General features: G+C 36.4%; 1 long non-coding RNA gene and 1 pseudogene across 1 annotated transcript in view; one reads left to right on the top strand and one right to left on the bottom strand.

Moving 5' to 3' along the window:
- Positions 1–273: 273 nt before the first annotated feature.
- LOC144316865 (uncharacterized) overlaps positions 274–23926 on the bottom strand; it is a 38434-nt gene continuing 14781 nt past the window's right edge. The window contains exons 2-4 of the long non-coding RNA XR_013382703.1: positions 21335–21455; positions 6606–6742; positions 274–402 (exon numbers count right to left, since the gene is read on the bottom strand). This is a non-coding gene — a long non-coding RNA (uncharacterized LOC144316865). The remainder of the gene's footprint in view (positions 403–6605; positions 6743–21334; positions 21456–23926) is intronic.
- Positions 21775–22125, top strand: LOC144316864 (small nuclear ribonucleoprotein Sm D2 pseudogene; annotated as a pseudogene).

Here is a 23926-nt window from a genome sequence, read left to right as displayed (position 1 = left end):
ATGACTCAGCAAAAATTAACATGTGTACTAAATATTTAAATGGCAGCCACGCCACTGATAATTACTCTCCTGAAATCCGCTCTCTTTAGGACACAGATGTGAGAATCCTATGAGGCTTTTCGTTAAGAAAAAAACTACAAGTTCATGTTAAGGACTTAATTCAATTGTAAATGAGCATAGTTAAATAATGTTAGTTTTCTATCAAATTCATTAATGTTTTTCTGGAACATGATAGACACTTGGATAAAAATTAAATTCTATTTCCAATCTTACCAATAGCATACTACATTTGGCTTCTGGACATTTATTATTCTTCATGGAATTATCTTTGGAACCCATAGGTGGAAGAAGGTGTCTCTCTGGAAACCAGCTATCAAACTTGAATATTTTTCTGTTGGATTACTAAAACAAAAAGAAACTGGAGTGAAATACAAGAGTCAGCATTTGTTGGAACAGAAACAATTAAAATGTGCCTATCAACTAAAGGCTGTCAAACAAAGTTTGCAAGACAATTGGAAGATGGCTTACTACCCAAAGTTTGCAAGACAACTGGAAGATGGCTTACTATCCAGATTACCTATACTTGGGACCTAAAGTAAGGTGAATACAAAGATTCTCAAATAGTTAAGAATGAGGAAATGTTGGTTTGGGTCCTTCAGTGGAAACTAGGCCACTATACATTGAATTAAATTTGAGAGCCCTTATTATTATCCTGTGAGAAGAGTTCTGGTTTCATAGGATCTCAAATAGCATTCATGTGGTAAACTTATTAGATTCATGTTTAAGAATTTACCACCTTCCTGATTATCTGTCACCCATCCTTCAGCAGCTACTTACTGTTCTAGCTCACTCTCCTTGCAATCAGTAGTTGATGGTCAGGGAATGAAGATTAATAGTAATATTTGCCTGAATTATTGGCAAATAATTCAGAAGTATATCTCCTGTTAAAATACTAAATATCCCTCAACCATTATGAAATATACATGATTTTTGGATTATCTCAAACCAAAACTTGTTGCAGATCTTGACTTACCACAGGATCTACTTATCTAAAAATAGCTTCTCAAAAAGAATTTATTATCTTTTTTGTTTTCATTTTATTGGGCCACTGGACCTTTTGAGATTCAGGTGAAGCATTCATGGTTAGGATATAAGCTTTTTTACCTGAATCCCCTTAAAGGTATCAATAAATACATTCTTGTTGACTTTCTTGTACTCTTGTATTTCATTCCAGGTAGTTGTTGGTTTTTATTGGGGGGGAGAGGGTGGCGGGGGGTATATGTGCACTAAGACACATTGGACTAAAAATTTGTTGAGTAAAATCGCCTATAGACTAAGATATCTGAGAACTTAGAAGTTGTTGGACCCAGAAAAAAAATCCAATTAGTTTATTTAGAGATCATGTTAAAGGCAAAAATAGAAAGATAAAGGTCTCTCGAATTCCAAAGAAAAGTATATTTCCCAAGCAGAAAGTCTGTTAGATCCAACTCAACTTAAAAACCTACAGTTATCTTTCATCCATGCAGGATGAACTATCCAATATTATAGTTTTTGTTATGATCCTAAAGTGAGATTGTGGCCTTCTAGGTCACTCTCATGATTTTGAAAAAAAGTCTTCAAATGGTTTCAATGTAAAACTGGAAAGCAAATACCTGCTGACAATGCTTCATTGAGTTATTTGGCATTTCAAAAAGAAGTAACAGTCACTTGTCTTTCACTTTATTCAGTTTTTGTTTAGATTTTGGCTTAAATTTAGTATTTATTGGAGGCAGTGTAATAGTCTCAGAAAAAAAATCTTTAGGACTACTTAATCTCTCAATTTACTATATGCTATAAGTATGCTTCCATACTACTATACAGTTTAATGGAATAAGTGGCTTGTTCTTAGGCAGTTTGCAAAAAGGGGTATAAACAGACTCTGCATCTGGCATGAAGAATGCTCCTGTACCATACTTCCTTTTTAAAAGAGTTCATATTATTAATATTGAAAGAGAAAACTTAAAAATCTAATTAATCTCCAAATGTAGAATTCTTAGATTTCTATTATAATGAAGAATGCAATATCACATAATTTAACAAGGGGGGGCAAGAGATCTTATAAAGATTAAGATGTTCAGATCTGCTCTAAGATTGCCCCATTGCTCTTAAATGAACTTGGGAATAGATCGGGATGAAAGGGAAGATGCATACACAGTAGAAGCAAACCATCTAGCTTCCCAACACAGGCCAAGGCCAGGTGCATTGTCTCAGTCATTGGGAAGAAGCATGACTTTCCTTTTCCCCTGTGTTAGACAAAATACAGCATTTCAACCTGAATCACATAGTGAAATGTCCTGCTATGGTATGATAAAAGATACCCACATTAGGAGAGAAGAATCTCAAATAAGAAAAAATGATGTTTCTCATTTAATAATTTTGGTGCATTGAAAAACAATGCAAACTTTACTTGAATATTTATTGAATATCTACCAGATTCTCTCCCTCCAAGGCAATTTCTCTAGCTTTCTTTTCTTCTGTTATATCTTCAGCACTTGGAAAAAGATCTACCTCATATTAGATGCTCAATATATTTGGTTATTTATGATGAGAGAGAAAATAACAGAGATTTACAGTATAATATTCTTGATACACAATGTGAATCCTAAGTCAAAAGCTACTCCTTGATTTCAACTTGGCTACCACCTCTCACAATTAAAATAGTGTATTAGCAGTTAAGAGATCAGGGCTCTAAAATCTGGGACCCTTGGGATGCCTGGGTGGCTCAGCGGTTGAGTGTCTGCCTTTGGCCCAGGGCATGATCCCAGGATCCGGTGTCGAGTCCCACATCAGGCTCCTTGCAGGGAGCCTGCTTCTCCCTCAGCCTATGTTTCTGACTCTCTCTCTCTTTCTCGCGGAGTCTCTCATGAATAAATAAAAATCTTTGAAACTGGGACCCTAAAATCAGGGATCTAAAATACACAAGTCATTTCTGACTTAACAACTTACTAATTTTATAAAACTGGGTGAGATACTTGACCTTATAAATCCAGTTTTAAATTGAAACCACCTTTCACAATGATTCTGATGATACAACAAGGTAATGCAAAATTACCTAAGTAATGTACCTCACTCATCTTAAGGGTTTGGTGAGCGGTCATCTATTAAAACAAACAAATGAATAAGCAAATATTATTCAACAGGAAAATCATGTCTATTCTGTGCTTTCTACTTCATTCATTTGAACCTGCAATTTTCACATCCAAAGAGAGTTGGCTTTTTTTTTAAGTCTTAACATATAAAAAGTTTATTCCCATACACATGAGGCAATCAGCAAATGGTACACAATCAACATATAAAGATAGCTGGATATCTTATACAAAGCCAAATACTTTATTTGTTCATAATTGAGGGAGCATGATCATTACCAACAATTAAGATATAAAGTCAATCCGTTTGATTAAACATGGCTTTAATTTCATGCTCGCTTATGATATGGTCTATCATACAGACAGACTACAAGACTTTCTAAATTATTTTATGACTTTTGAGTTGTTTCTTTATTCTATCAGAAGTGAGTGTGAATTCTTCAACTCTCATTAGGTGATGCCTACAATAAATTAAGCTAAGTGACTTCCAAAAATCAATATTATTTCTTTTCATGTGATGAGTCAGTAGATGTGAGACCACAGCTACAGTTCTGCTCCATGATGACAACTTAGTTTGTATCTGCTACCAGGTGTTTTTCAGTCTAGGCTTCTAGGCTAAAGCAGCAACCCTTTAGTGTGATGTGTCCTTTCTTGTGTCAGAGAGAGAGAATCAAAAGAGCCAGGAGAAAACAGCAGATGCCTGTTACATCCTCTTCTCAGAAATGACCATTGAGTGTAACATATCACCTACATATCTACCACATGGCCAAGTACAAAGTCAGTGAGGCATGGACCTATATTCTTGCTACACATGTTACATGACAGTGGGTAGAAATATATAATCACTTTTTATCAGAGGAGAGAGTGATGGAAAAGTCCTAAGTGTTTCATAGAAATTGGGATTCTAATGAAGTTTCCCCATCTATAAACATAATATGAATGAAATACAAACCAAGTACAGATCTTCAGGAAGGCAGGTAAAATATTTGAAAACATTTTTTGAATGACTGTAAATAGTAAGGACTTTCTCTGTCCATGTTACTTGAAAGTGTATTTGACAGAATAATAAATCTGTAAATCTCCAAGATTTCTTAATGGGAACAGATGAAGAGAGCATTAAACACACGAGGATGAAACCATAGGGCATCACCGATTCATTTTGTCTGATAAGATCTTCCCTTTATAAATAAAGAAAAACAGTTTTAGAAAAGAAGATGAAAACCAATCAAACATAAAACCATATTCAAAACCAATCAAAGAAGCTAATCTCCCAGGAAGGACAGTGGATTGATACACTAGGAAGATGAATCAAACAACATCCAAAGCCGAGAACCAACCCTGAGATTTAACAATCAATGAATCACTGGACACCTAATCAGCCTGCCTCCTTAGAACATCATGATCTAAAGGCAAATCGATAGTAGTCGATCATATTATGATCTTGTTAAAATGGTGAATGATGAGTGAAGACCAGGCAGTTTTAAACTTTCTACAATATTGCTTTGGGCAATAAAGTGTAGAGAATCCAAGGAGAAAATCATGAGGTTGGAAACAAGGAAATATGGCCAATTTCTGACAGTTAACACGCCTGAAATAGATGGGATATCTGACTGAAGGACTGTGCTGTGAACTATAGGTTACTTTTGTGCCTGGAAGACCTGGAGGCCAGAGATGCCCCAAAGGAGCATTCCAGAGTTTCTTGTGTTGGAGAAATGTCTTATAATCTTTCCTTGAAAAGTCTCAACAGGCTAACAACAAGAAGGCCAATCTAGAGATGATTGAGTACCTCAAGACCCTAATTTCCAGCAACTAGTGATGTGGAGGAAAGCAGTTCACCATTCCACCTCATGGCAGTTGATGGGAAACAGGGCAACATGGAAGCTTCTGTAAATCAGCACTTTTGCTTCTTTAAGTTAGGTAGTAGGGCGAGAGGTGATGGATAGACAGGTCATAGATAGATAGAGCTTTGCACACCCTTTATGTTTTCATTCTAATTCAGTAATTCTCAGCCAGGAGCAATTTTACCCTCCAGGGAATGTTTGGCAGTGTCTGGAGACATTTTTTTTTTTTAATTTTCACAGCCACATAGATGTTACTTGTATCTGGTAAGTAGAAGCCAAAGTTATTGCTAAACATCTTATGGTGAACAATATCATCTCCTCAACAAATAATAATTTAGCTCAAAATGTAAATAAGGCTGAGATTAAGAAACTCTAGTCCACCTGAAGCTTGAAACTCCTCTGAGGATACTACTCACTCTGTGACCCTCTCAAGTTCTGGTTCTACCTGAAGGCCTCTCCATTTGTTATTCCCTCTGTATAAAAAGTTCTTACCATTGTCTTCCTCATCACCTGCTGCTTCACATCCTTCATGTTGGAATCAAATACTACCTTCTCAAGTGAAGCCTTCTCTCAAACTCCCTCCCCCTCCAGTGCCTGCTTTGTTTATCAATATTTGCCATGTCATCTTATCTATTTTGTTTGTTTCTTGTCTATCTTCCCATATTAGAATATAAACTGTGTCTTTCTTACTCTCCCACTGATCTATGAGTAGTACTTATAATAATGCCAGGCACATACAAGAAATTCATAGATGCTTATCAGTCATCATGTATAGATATCTTTACCAGAATGTAAAAGTCTTAGGTGGGTATGCCAAACTCTAATAGAAGTGTCCAGGAAGACAGAACAGAATACAATGGTAAATTAACAAGCCTAATCTAATCAACTGCTTGATTTTATCATTACTGTGAAACATAAAAGAAGATGCCCAAAGAGGAAAAAAATTTGATCATGTGGCTATAGTAATTCAATACTGAGCGAGGGAAAGGTGACAGGGAAGGAGGGAAAAAGAGAAGAATGCTGTGTATAGCAGCTATGAATATAGTCATTTGAGAGATATGTATACTCTGCTGTGGGGTATGAATGACTCACCAGACATCATCACAGTGGGATTGGGAATTTATGAGTTTTCACCTCCTTTTGCTCAGATTCTATTTTTACCAAAGAAGTAAACTTCTGTTCACTTACTCAGCTTTCTAGTTACTCTAATATTGGAAAAAGATGTTTTAAAGGGTAGACAAAAATGGTTTGGTCCCAAAAAGGTGACGCAGCAGTCAGAAAGACCTACGAAAGGTGCATATTCTAATAAGCCACAGTTCCCATTCCTGTGCCTGCTAGTATCTACTGTATGAAAAGACCATAAGATTTAGAAGCAAGTGTCCAAAATGTATTAGTGTATTTTTGTGTTTGTTTTTTGATTAGCTTGATGACAAAGGTAATTTATACCTCAGTCTTTCGACCTTAGTTAACATGGGTAAGTTTTCTGAATCTGACCAGCTATGGAAATCGTGATAAGAGTGAAGTTTTAAAACTTTAAGGATGATGGAGATGTCACCAAAGCGGCTTTGTCTTTTGAAACTCAACCAAAGACAGCCAGTCATTTGGCTTGTCCTGTATAATAAAAATTACCAGCACTCACCAATATCTCTTTTCCTTCCTTCTGGCTACACCGAAGATGACACTTCTCAGTCCTCTTGAAGTTAGGTGAGGGGGGGTCACATGACTAGTTCTGGCCAATGGTAGTGAGTGAAACCTCTTATATGTGTCCCTTAGAAACTGAAATAGAAGAGCAGTATGAAACCTTCACCTACTCTCTCTCTTCCCCCTCCACAATGACTGCTGAAGCCACAGGTTGAACTATTGTTACTTCCATCAATATGTCTCCTGAATGTGTGAATGGAGTAGAATGCCTTCGTGAGATATAATGGGCATGAGTAAAAAAATTTCCTTGGTTAAGCCACTAAGGTTTTCCCAATTAGACATATGTTGTCTATAAAACTTTCCTTGCCAAAATATAGTAGGATAAACGAAACATTTGGAACTAGTGCTTAGGGGAGGCTGAAGCAATTGTGTCCCCTCCCTATTAGGAAGAGAGTAGAGAATGACTCTGTGGGAGAAAGGGGGCATGCCCACGTGACACATGAGTGATTATAATGTGATTAGATGGATTATACATGAATGGATAACGGCAGATCTAAAGTGTGGCAGGGCAGGAACCTGCACATGCACACATGTATGCTCTAACATAAAAGCCCTGAATCAAATGCATCCAGTGTTTCTAGTACTTCAATAATTCTTTATTCTAGAGTACTGCATTCCTTGAATTATAAACTTGCAGGAGATTAACTGTAGCAGTCTCTTTGAGGAATATATTATTGGCTTCATAGAATGGGAGTAACCCTTACTTCTAGCACAATATATGCTCAACTAAATCCTCTCTAGAAAGTCAGAGAAGGCATTCAAGGAGACAGCTCATGACTAAAAATTACAACACATCATATGCAACTCATTGTCCCTGAATGAGTACATGGGGTTGTTCCCTAGGACCAGACACTTGCTTAGGGGTACCCTCACCATCATATATATAAGGCTAAAAATTGCAATACTCACAAATCTCCACAATGGAGCATGATGCATGGCATAGGATTTCATCAGGATCCACTAATAAGACTTTTTTTGAGAGAGAATGAGAGAGCATGAGCATGAGTTGGGGGGGCAGGGCAGGGCAGAAGGAGAGAGAGAGAGTCTTAAGCAGGCTTTCAGCTTAGTCTCACAACCCTGAGATCATGACTGAGCTGAAGTCAAAGGTCAGACCCTCAACCGACTGAGCCACCCAAGCACCCCAAGAGATTTTGTCCATAAATAATCAGACTTGGGGCACCTGGGTTGCTCAGTGGTTGAGCGTCTGCCTGTGGCTCAGGTTATTGTCCCAGGATCCTGGGATCAAGTCCAACATCAGGCCCCCTAAAGGGAGCCTGCTTCTCTCTCTGCCTCTCTCTATGTTTCTCATGAATAAATAAAATCTTTTAAAAATGATAATAATCAGCCTAACCAGAAACAAAATTTAACCTCTGCTTTTTGTGGGTTAATATAATTTTAGGAGTGAATGTGAAGTAAAGTAAAATACTACTGAATTTTGCAAGTTAGAGAAGGAAGAAAGCAGAGAGTGAAATAGTATTGTGACAGCTCCTTTAGAGTGTAAATGTTATACTCTCTCTCTCTTTCTCTCTCTCTCCCTTCTCCATCACCCTATGTGCTCTTATGAACAAAGCATATGCCTTTACATGAATCATGGCCAATGGATAAAATCTTCCAACTAGAGTTTAGCAATTTATACTTACTTTTTCTAATATTCAATTGTATCACTCAAAGAACAAATTTTCCCTTGTTCTCCATGGAATAGAAAAACTGTTGTCTACAAGGAATTCTAATTGATATGGTAACACTTGTTTTTGTAACTCCTAGTATTTTGTAGGATTTTTTAAATAGAAATAAAGATGATAATAATTTTTGCTAAAAATTTCAGAGGCAAAGAAAATTTGATCCAAGTCAATGAACATTTAAGTGATAAACGTTTGTCTAAATAAAATCTACTCTTAAAAAAGTCCATTCTTAAAAAGTTTTCAAGTTGATTAACTATCTATAAATTAACATTTTCCTTTTTTCTGCCTTTTCCTCAATTTATTTTACTCTTATCCTCTGACCTCAATCCCAATATAATCTACTCCTATCTAAATTTTGATCATGTTCAGCTGTGATTATGTTGTTCCAAAAACAACTCAAAAACAGCTTGAGAGGTGTACATCATTTGCTTTTGCAAAAGACACACAGACTTTTACTAAGTTTCAGATTCAGGGAGTTACTCAAATCCAAACCAGATGTTTGCCATAATATAAATAATAATTTACTATTTATTAATCATTCGTTGACTTCATGCCAAGGTCTTTAATTCATTAAGCTCTAATCATTACAAAAAACCTACAAGTTGGTTGCTCTGACTCCTACTTTGTAAATTAGGAAAATGAGGCTAGTTTGTTTGCCTATTTATTAGTCACCAAAACATTTAATTTGGCACATGTAATTAAAAATTATATTTTTAATTCTTCAATTTTCATTTGTCTATTTGCTATACATTTATCTCTTTAATTTTTTTTTACTTGCTATATATTTAAACTCAACTTTCCTGGTCCACAGAAAAAGTTATATTTTTGTGAAGAGTTATGTTTTTTGAAACAAGTTTCTTAAAGATAGCTACAAGAAAAAGTGAAATAGTTGGCTAAGTGAATTACCAGTGGAATCTACTTATAATTGGATATTTTATCTTTTGCCTTCATTTCCTCTCCCTGCCAGTATCCCACACTCCTAGATAATTTAGAATTGTTGATACAGATGAATATCTGCGTGTCTTAGTATGTCCCCTCTTTTTTGATGTCTCTAGTCTTCCCTATAAATCAACCCTATTAAACTCCGGAATCTTTTAAGAAAGGGACTATGCCTAATCATCTTTATTTTCTCAATGACAACGAACATGCCTCCGCACTTAGTAGATGATCCCTAAGGGTTTGTTCACTTAGTTAAGATAATTCATCATTTTAAACTTTTTTTGTATTGTAGATACTTTCTCCAAGAGGGTTTCAACAACTAACTTCCCTCTTTGCCACCTAAGGTCTGAACAACATGAAAGACAAGTACACCATTATTATAATCAAGGACTAGATGGAAGATGACCTTTAATATGAAATCCTAGAAATCTCACAACTAAATCCCAGAATTAGGCAGAATTGTTCATGCTAGGCACAGGCAAGATTAGGCACAAGCTGACTTCACACTCCAGCTCCCAAATCTAGGGGACAGAAATACTAGATTAAGAGAGAGAAAGAGAGAAACCAAAGGTGCAGCTGAGCCACACAAGCCCAGCTATTGCTCCCAATACTACTAGCCAAACAATCCTCTTCACCTCTCCAAAGATGAAATAAAGAGTGAATTGGAGAAATACTTGTAGTTATAGAGCTCCCTTACAGAAAAGAAACTCATCAGGAATGGAGAAGTGTTCCCAAATGATATTATATGGTTTTCATCAGGACATCAAAATTGTGAGTTAGCTTGGAAGTTAAGTGAAAGATTGTGGGATCTACTTTATTTGCTAATTTTGAGAGAAGAGTTCCCCAAAGGGGGGGAAAAAAGGTTATACACAGAAAAATAGCAGCATTTAATAGAAAGGACAGCTACCAACTATAAAACAGCAGGAAGGCCATTTCCCAGTCTGCATTCAAGGACACACACACACACCCCTGGACCAAAATTGGCTGTGTGTAGGAGGTGGAGAGAAATCAAAATGATGAAGTCCTCATCACTGCCTCCTCTGGGGGACTATAGGAGTTCCCTGGAAAAGTTGCCAAAACAACTGAGTGAGTCTAGCTGGCTTGCGTCAGTTTGGCAGAACTGTGAAAGCTCAGCCAGAGGTTTCACAACAATCCCTAAAATCAGGGCACCAAATCTGTGGCAACAGAAAAATTGGGGAGCTGACATTAGCTTTATATGGTTATTTGAAGTGCATCATTAGAGAAAGACAAGTTTTAAAGATAACATACTGTTATTCATGGATTCTAAGTCAGCAGTTCAGTATCATAATTTGAAATTTATATAGGGTTGTTTCAGTAGCTGCTTCACAACTGTAAAGTTTTACTTTAAAGCAGTAAAATTTAAATAAAGAATCTATCAGAAGCTACGTTATAATAACTAGTATTTATTTATTGTGACTACTAACCCAACATTGAATCTTTAATGTATTATTTTGAGAATTTGAATGAACTTAGAAAATAAAAACAGACCACAAAGAAGGAAAGAAGCAAGGGAAGGGAAGGGAAGAGAGAATGAAGGAAGAAAGGGAGAAGAAGGAAACAATGGGAAGAGAGTCAAAGAACAGAGACTCTGGTACTGGTTGCCTCATCAACCACCAGTGTAACCCTGGCAGATACCCATTTCTGTAGATAACACGGTAAGGAATTAAAGCAGAAGGACTCTCAGAAATAAGTTACTGACATATTATCATCTTATAGAAGATGCCCTGAGATCTCAGAGGAAAGAAAGTATGTTCTCATGACATGCATTAAATCAACGCAGAGCTAAGATCAAATCCACATATCCTCACTCCTGGTTTAGTTCTTTTCTTCTAAACATCTCTGTGGTTCCTTTGAGCTCTAAAATTCTGTGATTATAGTCACTTCCTTTTTGATACTTTTCATCCCTAAAATATGGTTAAAGTATATCTTCTTACTCCTCCTTACCACTCCACTTTACAGATGTGAAAGCAGAAGCTCTGAGGGTAGGAATTATTTACTACATACTAAGAAGTACAGTTTCGTTCTGAGAAAGAAGATATACAATTCATAATGCTCTCTGCTCAGCACATGTCCCCAAGAGAGCTAAAATTCCTCTTAGAATAATTTACAGAGCAAGCTCACCTTGAACTGAAATCTGTATGCATTTACCCACCCTCCTATCTGTACGCTTCTTCTCAACATAGACCAAAAAGATAATCAGGAGACCATCTCTCAAAGGTGCCAGCAAGATTCTCTTTTAAAGAGAAAAGGAAAGGATCTAAGAAAGTTTTACAAATGTTCAGGTTCCCAATGTCTGACCTCATTCCTGACAAATAAATATTAGCAAGTGCCTAGAATATCCTTCAGCACAATTCCAGAGAGTCCCTTAAACTTATTATCTTTATTTTATAGTATCTGTATTTTATAATTCCTTTTCAAAGCTAGGACAATTCCAGTGTGAGTTTATCCTTATTGTAAAGAACTTCCAAATTGAACCACTACATTCCTGCATTGACGTTGGAAACTAAGCCCCATGCTTCCACCTCCAGGAGTGTTTATGACAACTAGCCATTCTCTGCACTGGAGGGAAGCAGAGTTCTCCCTGAGTTAATTGAACCTTATATACCCCTACTAGTTCATTGGTTCTAATGAACCTATATCTGTACTTAAAAGGTTCATTTTCAGTAACAATGGCTAAGTACCATAAACATCATTTTCTTCTGGTTCTTGAGTATAACACCTGAGACCGGGGTTAGGAAGTATCTGGGCACCAACATGGGCTATTTCACATTTCCAATATCCTTATTTTTTTTCTAATGCACAGTAATGTCCCCTTCACTCTCTACCTGTGCGGGATTGCCCTGCGTCTTCTAATCTTAGATACAGACTCCAAGGTTATCCTCTGGCATGCAGCTTCTTAAACACAGGAAGCTGAATTATCTAGTGTGCCTTCCCGCATCCCCTGTGGGGTCAGGGTTCCCCTTTCCCCTCTCAGTTCAGTTCTCCTTGTCATCTTTGTAACACTTAGCAAAAGATAACAGATTAAGCCAAGTGCAGAGATAATGAAATATAAATTAGTAGGTTTTCTAGCCTTTATCCACAGCCCTGTCAGAGTGTATTATCTGATAGATGGAGTTCAGAGCAAGTCAGTTAAATTTTCCCTTATCAGAAACTGAGTGTGAAGTGTGGTAATGTTGCTAAGTGCAGAACAAAAATCTTTCTCTTTTGCATCCCATGACTGCTCCAGGCAACATTCTTGGAAACCTCTGACTAGGAAGGAAGAGAAGACCCTGAGATATATACAGTGTGACAAGCCAGGAGGCTATGCTTCTCCAGTAACCGTCCTATGAACGGCAGTCGCCTGTGGCTGTGACATTACCACACTTTGCTCAGCTTCAGAAAGGGAAATTTAACTGACGACTGCTATGAACTGAAGCCACAGCCTAAACCAGATAATACACCCTGACAACACTGTCAGGCAAAAAAGGCTGTGTTCCCATTGATTTCAGCGCATTAGAGACATATTACCCTGAGCAGTGTGTGTTCCAGGGTATATTGTGCACACTGTGGGAATATCAAAGAAAATGCACACTGATTTAGGCAGAAGCAGGCCTAAAAGAGAAGGATCTCCGATTGGCCTGCCAGGAACATGCAGCATTTGGCAAAGTGGAGAAGGCAATACTATTGACAGTAATTAAAACTTGGTTCTCCATCTGTATCAACTGTTACCTGCTGGGTTTATTTGAGAGAGGAAACTAGTTCAAATATAACAAGAACAAAACTGAACCTTTCCTTCTCTTTTCTTACAGAAAGATAGCAGAAGACAGGATGTGTGAAAATTATTTGAATTAACCCAATGTTGACTAAGTTTTATACCTCATTCAATTTGGAGATATAAAACCCTCTAGAACTTTCTCTTCTTTAACTATCATGTATGAGCACCTTTTACAAAACAATGTTGCCACACATCCAGTCAAATAAATCAACATTCCTATTATAGTCAACTAATCTGGCAAAATCTGAACTTCACTGTGTAATGTGAAGGCAAAAGGAATTGAAGAGGAGAATTTTCTAATTTATATATTTTAAAATTTTAGAAATATCTCATAATTTTTAATTTGGTATTTTTAATAGTTTGTGTGTGTCCTGTTTGAATCAGAAGGTCATATAAGGAAGAACTGCTCTAGAAAGAATATGTCTTTACTTCTCATAAACTCAAAAACTAAATTCTAAGATCATCTTGAGAGACACCTGAGTGGCTCAGCAGTTGAGCATCTGCCTTCAACTCAGGGTGTGATCCCAGGGTCCAGGATTAAGTCCTGCATTGGGTTCTCTGTGAGGAACCTGCTTCTCCTTCCGCCTATGTCTCTGCCTCTCTCTTTCTCTCTGTGTGTGTCTGTCTCTCATGAATAAATAAATCTTGAAAAAAATAAAATTAAAAAAAATTATCTTGAAACTCAAGCTCAAAAAACTATTTTATTACCATTTCCACTAAGTGTTAAATAATCTCATATTCAGACTCCCTAGCTATTCTTTAATTACATCTTTTTATTTTAAAATCTTCTGAAGTATTGCTCTCAGGATCAGTTATCTCTATCATAACTCTGATCCTAGCACTTTCTACTTCTGAAACCTTTCATTCCTCTGTAGACAATGTTTTGGACTTCTGTGACTCATTTTTTTTTTTTTTTTAACTGTAACCTACTGACGTGGGTAGGTAATCAACATCCTTAATTAGTCTTAGTACTATTCAACAATGGATACTTTCATTCAAATGATCTATATGATAAATTAAAGATTCACTGTTATCATTGGTTACATGGAGCACCTGGGTGGCTCAATTGGTTAAGCATCTAATTCTTGACTTTGGCTCAGGTCATGATCTCAGGGTAGTGAGATCCAGCCCACACAGGGCTCAGCACTGAGCATGGAACTGTCTCCTGTTTAAAATTCTGTCTCTCTACCCCTCCCTACTCTCCTTCCCACTTGCTCACTCTCTCTCTTAAAAACACATATATATATAAAACTATATATAAATATATATTAAAAAAACAATTTTATATAAAACTATATATAAATATATAAAAACTATATATATAGTTTTATATATGCTTTATATATAGTTATATTTATATATTTACATTTATGTATAATATGATTCTATGTAAATATATACAGTTATATGTATATTTATATATAAATATATAATATAGTTATATTTATATATAGATATATAAAATGTGTGAATATCTAGGGAAAAAAACACCAAAAAAAGCTGCTCACACCTTTCTAAAACAAGGGTTAACTCTTAATCAGGAGGGTGATTTGTTATTCAAAAACCTCAGTTTTGATGCCATAATTTTTTAATTAATTTTTTTAATTTAATTCTTTAATTAGAATAATAGGCTAGTAGTTTGGGAAGAGAGAGGAAGTAGTGAAAAGACAAATTCAAATGTACTTAAGTCAATTCAAATCAGGTTCCTCCACCATCAAAGAATGATGTCAATATAGGAAAACAAGATGACCATCCTCTCCTCCGTGTCTTCTTTTCAATATTTTAATTAACAATATATTTGAACTTATCTTGATACCTTTTATACTATGTTTTTCTGCTGCTTTCCTCCCTCCACTTTCTTTTTATAGTTAGATTGACAGATTTTTCTTTCTTTATAAGTTATAATTTTCCTCCTTTATAAGTTATGAGTTACCATTCCATTTTGAACAAATTCATTAAAGTATTATCAACATCAAGAGCCTGTAAACTTGCTCTTCTGCATACCCAAGTATGTCAATAGCTGCCCAAATCTGGCTCAAACACCTTCCAGATATAGATTTTGGGTTTTATTTTCTGGTTTAACTTTTAATTTGGGGATTAATGTGTTGGCACAGGGAAAGGCATACTCTGTGTATGTATGTGGGTATATAGTTATTTTGGGTTAGTAAAATATATCCTCATTAATCTTTGTAGAAAAAAATTTGCAAATGATGAACTTCTTAACTTCTCCAATAACCAAAAATGTCTTTTTTTTTTTTTTTTTTTTTTTTTTTTTTACTTTCAAAGTTGAACGCAATTTTAACTGGGTATAGGATTCTAGGTTTAAAATATTTTTCCTGCAGAATTTTCAAAATATTGTGCAATTTACTTCTAGTATCTCAAGTGTCCATTAATAAATCAGTTGTTAAACTCATTCTTATTTCTTGTTCCTTTGTGGATGACCTTTTTCTTCTCTAAGGGAGCCGTTGTAATTATTCTTCCAAATTTTTAGAATTGAGTGAAAGAGTTTCCTGTTACGAATTATGCTTAATGCATTGGGTTAAATGTTAAGTATCTCTTTGGAAATAATTTATAAATTCAGTAAGTATTTATAGGTACATATTGTTTGTCTCACACTATCGAACAAGATAAATATAGCTCCACACTGGTTATGCTCATAATTTCCTAGGAAAATTACAGACATTAAATTACTGACAGTAAATTTGCAAGCCTATATATAATTACACTTTTGATAAGAGCTACAAAGGAAAGTAATGATGAGTGTAAAATGGTATAGGCAGGAAAGGGTGGGGATCAGGGTCAAGTCAAGTCAGAGAAACCTTCCTCGAAGAAATAGTATGTAATGCTGCAACTAAAATGTGAGCAGTCAGGTAGGTAGTTAAGTGTACAAAAAGGAAAAACTGAGACCTATATCATTTAACCTTGCAATAGTAATGAAATGACGTAAGTTTTTAAAGATTTATTTATTTATTTGAGAGAGAGAGAGAGGCACGAATTGGGGGAAGGGGCAGAAGGAGAGAATCTCATGTAGACTCATGCTGAACATGAAGCCTGATGTGGGCTCTATCTCACCACCCTAAGATCATGACCTAAGCCGAAATCAAGACACTTACCAACTAAGCCACCCAGGTGTCCCTTGAAATGATATAATTAAATGAGAAACTAGACAAAATCATAATCCTTAAGTAAAAATCACCATTTTTTCAAGTTATTATTTAAAATACCCTTTATATGCTAAAATTCCACAAATAGTTTTATACTAAGGTCTCTTCTATAGGATGACACCAGCAAGTTGAAAAATAGATGATCTGGTGCTATGAACCAACATGACTGCTAAATCATAACACAGCACAGGGGGCAACTGGGTGGCTCAGTCATTTAGGTGTCCAACTCTTGACTTTAGCTCAGGTCATGATCTCAGGGTTGTGAGATCGAGCTCCACAATGGCTTCCACACTTAGTATGGAGCCTGCTTAGGATTCTGTCTCTCTGTTTCCCTCTGTCCTTCCCCCCACTCCACCCCTTTTCTTTATCACTCTAAAAAAATAAATAAATACATAAAAATAACACAGCAGAGTGGATTTGATGGTTTGTGCCCTATGACACAACTACTCAAGCCACAAAGGACCTATTGCTGAACACCTTATGTGACAGCCTCAGGGAGATAACAGTATCAACGTTCATTTCCTACTTGTTAGACTTGTTAGACTGGCAAATTTAAGGCATGACTCACTTCTCAATACAAAAATACTTTTTGAAAAAAAGATTAATGAAGAAAGAGCAAGAGCAAGACCTTAGCTACTCTACAGCCTAAAGTTGGGGAATTTGAACCATAATTTTGCTAGAATTTATTTGATTCTACAAATCAAAAACTTGGATCTGGGGAGTTAGAATCCATTCTATCATAAAGTTTACTAATGTTTTCTTTTTCCTGTACTGTGAAGGCACACTCTTAGAGATAGAATCACACAGTGTTGGAAAACTAGGACAGTGGGTAATATAATGAGGGGACTTTTTGGGAGTGTGATTCCAGAATCTCCTGAGCAAATCGATACACTAATCAAATGTCACAGTTTAAATAAGATGCAGTGGCAACAGCATGAGGTCAGAGAGTCAATTATTTCCTTTATGCCATCCCCAGACTTTCTCTGTATAGTATATTCATAGTATAGTATGGGGACCTGCTCCTTAACTAGATATAACCAGAGGAGTCAAGAATCAAAAATCAATTTTGTCACCAGCGAAGTGATGACAAAAACCCTGTAACTATGATAGAATTAATCTGGTATTATTGTTATTCAGCCTATACCAGCAATTCTTAAAGTTTCTAGAATGTCACATAATTTTTAAATATTAAATAATCATAATAATTGGTGCCCCGTTGAAAAACAATTTTCTCTTCTCCTTTTAATAAGGTTGAAAAGTGGTAGGAGCAATCCCTTCAATTTGTTCCATCTGTTATATTCATGTGACTGTGTTTTTTTCATTCCTTTTTTTTCCACAGATCAACAAGATAAATCTAACTGCCTTGCTGCAAAAAAGGATGAAAGGGGTTCCACTGTGAACTGAAGTTTGAGTTGAGATGCCTTATACTGGCTGGTGTTCTGAAATTAGCATGAAACAGCACCAGAGGAAACAGAGGGATTCTTCAGTGTTGTACAAAGGACCCTGTGAACTTTCCAAATGCCTGAGATCTCATTACTGACAACATTTTTTTGCCCTCCAAGTTTTCACGTGGTGACCTTATGGCTTCCATAGGAGCGCAGATGCAGATTTCCTCTCCAGTGAAATGGCACGAACAGAGTGAAAAACACAGTCTTTAAGAAGACAAGCTGTGCGCCACCGACATAATTAGGAAAGCTGCTTGGGAGGCAAGCAGTGGACATCTAATGAGCTAGAGAGGATAAGGTGGGAAATGAGAGTGTGGCTATGTAGTGGAGGCACTGTTTGAGTTTTCCTTTAGGTGGGCTGAAAAACAAAATATTAAGCCTGCTGAAGCCCTTCCAGAGTTTGGGGATTCAAAGCTCTAAGGATACTCATGCCACTGTATAAAGAGAAGAGAGACAAGAGAGTGTTCTGCCTTTAGTGACTGTGGCTGATGACTACTCTTTGACCCAAATCCACTTTGAAAGGCAACATCAATGCCAGCAGGAAAAAGTCACAGAAAATGTTTTTAATGATTTCAATCTAGAAACAGGATTTTAAGTAGGCCATGTGACATATTCTGACAGAAGTGCAAGGAAGATTTTAAGTACAAGTAATCTGACTTTAAGGGTAACCACTACAAAACAAAGGACTCTTTGTCATTGTATTTTAGAGCCCCTTTAAAAATGCATGAACCCTGAGTAGCTGTGTGACTTTAGACAAGTTGCCAAACTTCTCTGACCCTCCAGTATCCTTTTTTTTGACCCTCCAGTTTCTGATCTACATAAAGACAAAAATAGTAGTCTTTATTTCAAAGATAAATTCTGTGAGAATTAACTAAAATAGTCCATAAAAACACTGAAGAGCACTATCCCATAAAAATGAGTGTTAGCTACTTTTGTCATTGTTATCAGAAATGATGAGGATCTAAACACAGTGGGAGCAGCAATAGAGGGAAACATGATGACATTTGAGAAATATCTAGATAGTAAAATCAGGAAATCTGGAGATTCATTGACTATGTGTGTAACAGAAAAGAAGTTATCAAGGATAATTCCCAGAATTTAATATGGACAGTTGTGTGGATGAAAGGTAATCATTTGAAATGGAGAGGACCAATGTTGAATGGAGAGGATGATGAAGAAGACTAGTTAGGAAATCATGAAGTTCTCATTGATTATTCCAGGACAGGACAACAAAGTGTTTGGTCTTAGAAGACAAAGAGCTCTTAAAGGAGACTAAAATAAATTGGTACCAGAAGCATGTGGAAAACCCAGTGTGTTTAGTGAAATGGAAACAAAGGATTAGAAAGGGTCAAAGAGACAATGATTTAACCAAAGAAAGGAAGAAAAATAGTGCAGAGAAAGAACAGTACACATAGAAGCCTAAAGGGCAGAAAAGGGTTTAGTGACTAAAAACAGGGCAAAACAGAGGAAATAATATAAAAAGGACTAAAAATGAAGTCAAGAAGCCTGTAATATTTTGGATTTTACTTGAAGGCAATAGGAGACCATTGAATAACCTCATGCAGGGGCATGCTCTAATCAAATTTTATCATTAGGAAGACAATTAAAAAGGAAAAAAAAAGCTATGGATAATAGGTCAGAGAGGAACAAGCCTGGAGTCAGAATGACCATTTGGGAAGCAATTACAAGAATGGAGTGGGGAGCAGGGGGATATAGATAGGATGAGATTGTGATTCTAGGGTAGTTAAGGGAATAGACTCAAGACATTTGGAAAGTTAATAATACAAAGAAGGTAAGGATGAAAACCTGATTTAAGACCATACATCTAGGTAGATAATAATGAGCAGAGAGAAAGAAATAGATTTGTTGGGAAGATAAATAGCCCCATTTTAGGTTTACTATGATTTTTCATTTTCTTTAGACATTGGATAGGAGATGTTGGGAGATGCCTCCACAGATATTTGTCTCAGGAGAGAAAACTATATTGGAAATACAGATCTGAGAGCCATTAGCCCATGAATTACACTTGGTTTGCGGGAGAAAGTGAAAGGGCAAAAGAAAGTGGCCCAGGAAAGAACTTGAAGAGCAAGCATTAATATAAGAGCACAAGAGGAGGCACCTGAAAGTAGACTATGAAAGAATGACCATCAATACAGGAGCAACTCGAATAGATCATTTCACCATAACATTGAAAAAGGAACATCTCTGGAAGAAAGTGACTGGGTTATTAGCGGGAGAAAATAATTCAAAGAAGTCAAGCAAGGTGAGTACTCAGGAATATCTGTGGAACCTAAACACAAAATCATCAGAACCCTTGGGAAGAGAGAACTAATGAAGGTGAGGAAGGATTGTAACTTGGCCTGTGGTAATATTACATCTTCCATTCAAAATGTGGGTGATGAGGCTGGCAACAATTTTAGAGAGTGATCTCTCTTCAATAAGACCTCCTAACCGGGGATCCCTGGGTGGCGCAGCAGTTTGGCGCCTGCCTTTGGCCCAGGGCGCGATCCTGGAGACCCGGGATCGAATCCCACATCAGGCTCCCGGTGTATGGAGCCTGCTTCTCTCTCTGCCCCTCTCTCTCTCTCTCTCTGTGTGCCTATCATAAATAAATAAAAAAATTAAAAAAAAAAGACCTCCTAACCTAGAATGGGTCTTAAAAGATGAGGAAGTAAGTGATCTAAAGAAACAGGAATATAAAGTGAAAAGATATCAAGGAAATGAAGTAGAATGAGAAAGTCACTTCACAAAGATTCTGAGAGGTACATTCTTATGTTTTTGTATTGTGATTTCTGTGGATACTGTTCCTTGAACATGAATGTACCTTTCCTCATACTTTTAGCCATCAGTTTGTTTCTACTTGAATGATCTTCTTATTTCTCATAGCTTCTCTTAGCCTTATTCCAACTGAAATAGATGTCCTTTCAAATAACAATAATAGTAGCTAACATTTATATGCTTATTATATGTCAGCAAGGCTCTATGTGCTTTATAGGTATTAACTCATAGCCAGTTAAGGTAGATACTAGAATAAATGTGAAAACGGTGGTATAAAGAATTTAAGAATTTAAGCCTATCAAGTGGAGGATCTGGAATCAAACACAGGGTCTCTGGCTCTAGACTGTGTTCACAACCATTACAGTTAGTGCCTGCTCTACAGAAATCATCATAAAGATAAATATATTTATCAGCAATTCTACTTGACATTTTTTATTAGTTATTGAAACTGACACATTAACAAGTGCTTGACCGTTCTACCCTAACTCTGGCTCATCTGATTGATTTATGAGCCTGTATTGTAGATTAGCTCAGACCCGAACAAACCAGGAAGAATGTTTGTGACTGTGCAGAAGGGAGCAAGATGAATGACAGTAACCTCTGCAATAACACACACCAAGATCTCCTCCCCATTCATCATGCTTACATTGCCAGTTTTTGCATACGTCCCATGAAGAGACATGATTCTTGAATGTGCGCGCTTATACAGGAAGACACCCTTCTTTTCCCTATATCCATTCAGCATATTCCATTCTACCTATATATCCCATAACATCCTTATCCTTAAATACACCCAACCTCAACTCTTCAGAGAGATGGATTCATGGCCTGCCCTCTAGTCTCTTGTTTGGCTGTCTCAAGTAAAATCTTTCCTTACTACTTACCTGATGTCTCAGTGATTGCCATTACTGTGCATTGGGCATACAAACTTGAATTCAGTTATGTTATTTTCATTCTGTATATGATACAACAGATATTTTTTCTCTTCAACTAAATTGTGAGCTTCTTAAAGGAAAAAAAAAAAAAAAAACGTAGTGAGCATTTGTTGGGTTTTGATTATCCGGCATCCAATCATTTTCTTCTGGTAGAAGGATCCAAAGTTTCTTTAAGGAAAATATCTCATTCACTCTCCACACATTTCCACTTCTTCACTACATGACCCAATGTATATCGGTGAGTACACCAAATCTCTTGAAACACTCATTTAGGAGTAGATGCCAAGTTAGTCCAGAGTGAATCCTAGAATGTGTGGGAAAAACTTCCACAGAGATATTGCCTTACCTACTGGACTTAACCTTGACCTGCAACCACAGCCACTACCACCATGAGTCTCTTCAACAACCCCAAGAGCGAGAGGACCCCAGAGGAGCTGCAGAAGTGGGAGGAGGAAGAATTAAACATGGGTCATTTTTCCGTGCTCACGCAGTTAGTCAAGAACAACACCCAGGTGCTCATCAACTGTCACAACAACTAAAAGCTCCTGGGCTGCGTCAAGGCCTTCAACAGGCACTGCAACATGGTTTTACAGAATGTGAAAGAGATGTGGACCAACGTCCCCAAGAGTGGCTAGGGCAAGAAGTCCAAGCCAGATAACAAGGACTACTACATCTTCAAGATGTTCCTGCACAGGGACTCGGTCATCATGGTCCTACAGAACCCACTCATCACTGGCTAGTAGCGGCCTCCTTCCTGCAGAATTTGCTCCCTCCTCTTGCGAAGACCTGTCCTTTGTATTGGGAATAATAAAGTCCTGGGTGTTTTTCTAGTGGGAAAAAAAAAAGTGATATGAGCCTTGAAGCCTTGAAGCTCTCAAAGGAACTACATGGAGCTTCAGAACAAAACAAAAAAGGATAATCTGAGAGAAATATGGGGGAAGAAAAATAATTTTTCCTCTACCTTTGTAACTTCTTAACTGATAGCCCCCTATAATAAAAGGAGAAAAACAGAGGATTCATAACATATATACCTCCTTTATACATGGGAAAGACCCAAGGAACCTGAGTTACTCCCCAACATGGCCTAAGCTGTCACCTTAAACACCATCTCCAGCTAAAGACAAAGACGGTATTTGGGGGGTGGGTAACCATTTATGGAAGCTTTCGAATAAAGCATAGTAAAAGAAGGTAAGGTTGTTACGCAGATTTAAGTCTCTGCCTACTCCATTGATAAAAGGTTCTAGAGATTGTGAGTCATCCTTCTCTTGGTTCAGAAAGGAACACTTACAAATGAAGATCTTCCTTATAAATGTAAATGTCTCTTACAAAAGGGTAACTTTTGCTGCTTTTTCACTGCTTTTCCTATGTGTGCTGTTTCTTATATATAACCAGCTCAATGTCAACTACACCTCAATTTAAAAAATAATGAAAAATCAGAATAACGACCAGCTCAAGATGATCCTTATAACAAAGAGATACATTTGGGGGTGGCAAATTGTGCTCCCCTTCAGAAGCAAGAAGTATAAGGAAGGAGGAAAAAATAGAAAAGAATAAAGGAATGGAGAAGATAAAGAGAGAGAACAAGAAAAAGGAAAGGAAAATAAGAATTGGAAAGGGGAAGAAAATTATTTTGCACATCTACAAAAATTCCTCTCTGCAAGCTAGTCACTTTCACATGAATTATCCTATTTAATATTTATAAAAATCTTGTGAGGCTATAAACAAATATAATGGCTAGGGCTCAACCCAGCCCTAACTACTTTTTTTTTCTTTATTCATCACTTTATGCAGTTTCTTAAAAGGAATAAAATTAGTATAATGTGTTAAGCCTATTTTAAATATTCCGTGTGCAAAATAAATGTAGTTGATATTAATGATAATGTACTGATATACTTGTAAACATAGTGTCATAAAATTTTCTTCTGAAAATAAAATGTCTAGTTTAATATATTAGAAATATAGTAACTAAGGTGAGCTCTAAGAAGAAACTAAAATTTTTAAAGTGGCATCTTTAAGTCCTAATAATTGTCATTTAGATTATCCCTCAAAATCTAGGGATTGGATTTTTTTATACTAGACAAATAGCAATAAATACTAATTAAATTTATTTCACCAATTGTTTTGCTTCAGGGTAGTGAAAATCGGGAGACTATGAATAAAGTAGAATACAGTAAAGGAATCAACAAAAAACAGTTCTTAAATTACATCATTATAGGTTGATATAAAATAAAAAGTTATTTTATAGAGCTCAAGCCCAACAAATTCATGTTCCCATTTATTATCACATTTATATTACCAGGAGGCTGGTCAGGGTACACATTATACTTTCCATTCTGATAAAATTTATAGAAAATCTTTCTGATTCAGCACTTTTACAGATGGCCCATTGAAAGATGCCTTGTTCACTTTCTGAGAACCCTGTATTTCAAAAGCATGTCTAATGTAGATTCTCTGAGAGTATGTGTAAGGGTCAAGTCTTAGGATCTTCCTGGATGTGTGATTTGGCAAATAGAGAAGTGAATGTGGCAAATAAAAGAGCAA

This window comes from Canis aureus, chromosome 7 (assembly GCF_053574225.1).
Source record: "Canis aureus isolate CA01 chromosome 7, VMU_Caureus_v.1.0, whole genome shotgun sequence".
Classification (NCBI taxonomy): Eukaryota; Metazoa; Chordata; class Mammalia; order Carnivora; family Canidae; genus Canis; species Canis aureus.
Note: the sequence above shows the minus strand (reverse complement) of the source record. Positions and strands in the feature narration are given on the sequence as shown.